Source organism: Elephas maximus, chromosome 8, assembly GCF_024166365.1.
Source record: "Elephas maximus indicus isolate mEleMax1 chromosome 8, mEleMax1 primary haplotype, whole genome shotgun sequence".
Lineage (NCBI taxonomy): Eukaryota > Metazoa > Chordata > Mammalia > Proboscidea > Elephantidae > Elephas > Elephas maximus.
The window spans coordinates 6835160-6840219 of NC_064826.1; the positions used below are offsets into that span (position 1 = coordinate 6835160).

General features: G+C 43.3%; 1 pseudogene; it reads left to right on the forward strand.

Annotated features, from left to right (window-relative positions):
- Nucleotides 1-3596: 3596 nt before the first annotated feature.
- Nucleotides 3597-4531, forward strand: LOC126082006 (olfactory receptor 9A4-like; annotated as a pseudogene).
- The last annotated feature ends 529 nt before the right edge of the window (nucleotides 4532-5060 follow it).

Genomic DNA, 5060 nt, shown 5'->3' on the forward strand with positions numbered 1-5060 from the left:
CAGTTTACTCTGAATAAAGTTGTAATGAGCATAAGTCTTTGTGTGGACTTACGTTTCATTTGTCTTGGTTAAATATCAAAGAGTAGAATTGTATGGTAAGAATATGTTTAACTGTTGTCATGTGTACCCTTGTACATTTCCACCAACAATGTGTGAGAGTTCCAGTTGCTCCATATCTTCACCAACACTTAATATGGTTAAAATCAATTGAACATATAAGTTTGAGTCTCTGAACCCTCTATTCTGTTTCATTGCTCTATATGTGTATTCAACCACGTGATATGCCAATACCACATTGTCTTATTACAATAGCCTTATAATAAGTCTTAGAATAGGGTATGGTAAGTTCTCAGTTTTGTTCTTCTTTATCAAAATTGTTTTGGTTATTCCATGTCCTATGCATTTGCATACAAAATTTAGAATCAGCTTGTCAGTTTTACCAAAAAATTTCCTAGGATTTTGATTGAAAATGCATGAAAGCTATAGACCAAATCTGAGGAGAGTTAGCATTCTAAAAATATCGAGTATTTGGATTCATGAAAATGGAATCTCTGTCCATATTTTAGGTGTTCTTTAATTTCTCTCGACAATGTTTTGTAGTTTTAAGTGAATAGGTCTTGCATATATTTTGTTAAGCTTTTTGGATTCTGTTGTAAACTGTATTGTTTGTTTTCATTTCCAGTGTTAATTATTAGTGTATAGGAATGCAATGGATTTTTTGTACATTGACATTTTATCCTATGATCTTGCTAATCTCACTTATTAGTTCTAATGGCTATTTTTGTAGACTTCTTAGGATTTTTGACATACAGAATTATGTCATCTATGAATAGGGAATTTCATGTCTTTATTTCCAAACTGGCTTTTAAAATTTTATCTTCCTACTTTATTGCCCTGGCTAGGCCTTGCAGCGCAATGTTGAATACAAGTGGTGAGAGCAGATATCCTTGCCTTGTTCCTTATCTGAGAGGGAATGCAGTAAATCTTTCATCATTACATTGTATGTTAGCTCTACGTTTTTTTGTAGATGCCATGTATCTGCTTGATGATGTCTCTTTCCTTTCCTAGTTTTCTCAGAGTTTTTAATCGTTAGTGGGTGTTTGACTTCTTGACTGAGACCAATATGCAGGCATCTTGAGATTTTGGTAAATGTTTTAGAGGCCAATTGTGGTGTCTCCTCTTAGGGGACAGAGTGAGAGGTTTGGACTCTAAATGGCTAGGAGAAGCTTTGGGGGGAGCCTGCATAAAGGACATAGGGGGCGAGCTCCTTAGAGTCTGAGATGTCTCCTGGTAACTGAGACTTGGGACTTTGGGGGAAGGCAGATGGTGTTGAGAAGCCCCAACTAGTGAGATTTCAAGCTTTCCCATTAAACAAAAACTTTCAAAAGTTTTAAAACTTAATTGGCCAAAGATGAGAATAACTAAAAGTTTATTCTGCTCTTCCCAGACTGATTGCTCAGGGACTCCCCAGACCTGGGCTAATTAAGAACAGGCACCTCAGTGATGAAGCCCTCAGGGGAGATTCCCTCAGCTCCCCACAGCACTGGTATCTCTGGACTTTTTCCTAAGCTCCTCTGTGAGGACAGTTTCTTTCTTCACCTCTGACCCTGCCCATGATCCAACTCCAGCCAGACAGGAGGCGGCCTCTGCTGAGCCCTGGAGAGCATGGGATTGGGCAGGAAAGCCCCGCACGGAGGTGAGTATCCTTCACAGAGGGAGAGAGAAGAGCATCAGCATGGGAGGGCTTGGGCACTTTATAAAAGAGGACAATGGAGCTTCAGGAGAGGCCCTGGGAGCTGAGGGAGGACAGCTGATCTCCAAGTCCCTCCTGCTCAGCAGAAGACAGATAGGCCCTTATGTGTACAACCCAGGGATATGCACAGCTCTCTGCCTTTCATCAGGACCCTTCTCTCTCTTTTTTCTTCATCCAGACTTGGCTATGCAGAAACTGTGGAAAAGAAGACCACTGCATTCTCCCAATAATTCTATCATTGAAGCACGTTTGTCTGTTACTAAAATGGGCACAGTGAGAGACTATACACTATCAGGGCTGTGACTTGTTGAGGCAAGAAGGGAAACCAAGAAGAGTAGGATCAAAGGGATGTGGCAGAATTGACTCTGGCCAGGACCAAGTAGGATTCTATCATCCATCCATCCATCTATCTATCCATCCAGGTATCCATCTATTTATCCATTCATCAGTGCATGCAACCTCATGGAGTTTATATTCTTAATGAAATAGATGGACAATAAGTTAAAAAAAAATTCCTATCCTTCCTTGCTTTATTTATTTATGTTTTTATGGCACAATTAACAATCTAACACCTTATATATTTTTCTTGAGTATCTTGCTTGTAGTCTAGTCTCCATCCCCTCCTTGCTCAGGGGTTTTTGTTCGTTTTGTTCACAGAGACAGTTGTTTAATGCTAAATGAAGGAATGCAATAAACAATTAAGAAGATATTAAAATATCAGGTAATAATAATCGGTGCTATGAAGAAGACTAAAGTTCCGAGTGTGTCTTCCCTATTGTGGGTAGGTGATTAGGACGGGTCCCCTGAAGAGTAGGTGCTTGAGTGAGGATAGGCTGGAAGAAGCCACCGTTAGACACCCAGGTGTCCTAAGGAGCTGCGGCCTCAGATCCATCTCTCGTCTGTCCAAGTGGCACCTTTTCTTCATCCCAGGACTCTGGAGGGAAAAGGGAGTCAGAGAGAATGGATCTTCTCTGGGAAATGGTCCCAGGCTTTTCTGTGGGGTTAACACCATGGCAAAACCAGGGACATCAGATTCCCATTTGGAGGCCTTCCTTCCCTGCAATATGGGGGTTTTGAAATCTGTGGAACACAGGGATGTTGGCCTTGAACCCCGTGCTTTTTCACGCTGGCCCCAGGGTGGGTCTCTGCATATGGAGGAGGACTGGTATTCAAAGTTCTGTCCTTCAAACAACATCGTCATAATGATGTTTGAAGGTAATTATGTCATCCTGTGAAGAGATGGACTTGATATTATCCTTCTAAGAGGAAATAGGACAAGCCCAGAACCAGAGCGAACCGATTAACTCAGCTTCAAAACTGGCCGTTTTCAAGGTCTTAGCCCCTGACCCTGTGAGAAGGCACATCCACTAGAGGAAAAGACTGGAAGGTGTTCCTCATACCATCAGAGAGGAAGGTGTGTTCACCCATCCCGGGAGCTCTCTCCCAACAAAGCAGGAATCACATTTATACACTGGAGGTGGCTTAACATTTAGCCCAGGCAATGTATATGTTGGAGGCCCTGCGTGGTGCAAACGGTGTACATATTCAGCTGCTGGCAAAAAGTTTGGGGGATTGAGTCTACCCACAGGTACCTCAAAAGAAAGGCCTGGTGATATACTTCCAAAAAATCAGTCATTAAAAGCCCTGTGGAGCACAGTTCTACTCTGACACACATGGGGTTGCCATGAGTCAGCGTTGACTTGAAAACAACTCATACTTGTATGTCCATAGCGGTGCAGGCATTTCACCGAAGGTTGGACGTATTTCCTCACCCTAACCTTTCTTCTCCCCTCTTGAGAGGGAGGTGGAGCAATGTTACCTCTCTCAGAACAAGGACTAAGTGATGGGAAATCATTCTAGTGCCATGCAATTCTGCCTTCTAGGCTTCCATGGGTCCCCAAAACTATACCATATCCTTTTTGCTATATTCTTCTTCTTCTACTCAATGACAGTAATGGGAAACTTGGTCATCATCATGATTGTGTTGATAAGCGTCTGCAGTCCCTCATGTATTTCTTCCTTGGCCACCTCGCTGTCTTGGAGACCCTGACCACGACCATTGTTGTTCCCGTGATGCTCTGGGGGCTGCTGCTCCCTGGGATGCAGATAATATCTCTGACTGCCTGTGTTGCTCCGCTCTTCTTGTACCTTGCTATGGGGACCACAGAGTTGGCATTATTAGCCGCCAGGGTTGTGTACCATTACATGGCTGTCTGTAACCCTCTGAGGTACAACATCATCATGAACAGCCACACCTGCACCTGGGTAGTGAGGCCACGCTGGGTGTTTGGGTTCCTTTCTGAAATCTGGCCAGTCTATGCCACGTTTCAGTTTACCTTCTGCAAATCCAACGTGTTAGACCATTTTTTCTGTGACAGAGGACAATTGCTCAAACTATCTTGTGATGACACTCTGTCCACAGAGTTCATCCTCTTAATGGCTGTTTTCATTATCATTGGCTCTTTGATCCCTACAATTGTCTCCTACACCTGCATCATCTCCACCATCCTCAAGATCCCCTCAGCCTCTGGCCAGAGGAAAGCCTTCTCCACCTGTGCCTTCCACTTCATCTTTGTCATCACTCGCTATGGCACCTGCTTCTTCCTTTTTGTGAAACCCAAGCATACACAGGCAGCTGAGTACAACAAGATCCTTTCCCTACTGATCTCTGTAGTGACCCCTTTTCTGAACCCTTTCATCTTCACCCTCCGAAATGACAAAGTCAAGGAGGCCCTTAGAGATGAAGTGAAACAATGCTGTCGAATCCTCAAAGACTAGCTCTTCCTAGAGTCAGTGCCAGGTGGAACAGTCATCTTTATGGATTATTCCATAACATGAAGATCCTAAGTCCCTTGTTGTCGTTATCATCACTGCAAAAATCAAACGATGTGTAAAAATCTCAGTCAGTTCTTGGAAGTAGACATGGCAGGTAAAAGGAGACCCATTCTTCACCTGCTCAAATCTCACAGCCTTAGTTTCTGCTTGTGGCCACAGTTGAACTCAAGAAGCACATTCTGGTAATGTGCGATAAATTAGAGGAAAGAGTCATAACATTTGTGTAGTGTTCTATTTGCCCAATTAATTTGCTGAGCACTACCTCTGAACACGTATTTCCTGGTGAGATAGCAGGCTGGAGGGAGGTGGTGAGTTAGGTCCACAGTCAGTGCAGGCCAGCAGAGTACTCACTGGGTACTTGCATCAGTCATTGCTAGGGCCACTCTAGAATGTTGTGCTATTTCTTGACCAGGTGGCCATAAGCACTTAGAAATGCCCTAAGGCCTTCTTTACCTGCTTATGTGTCATATCA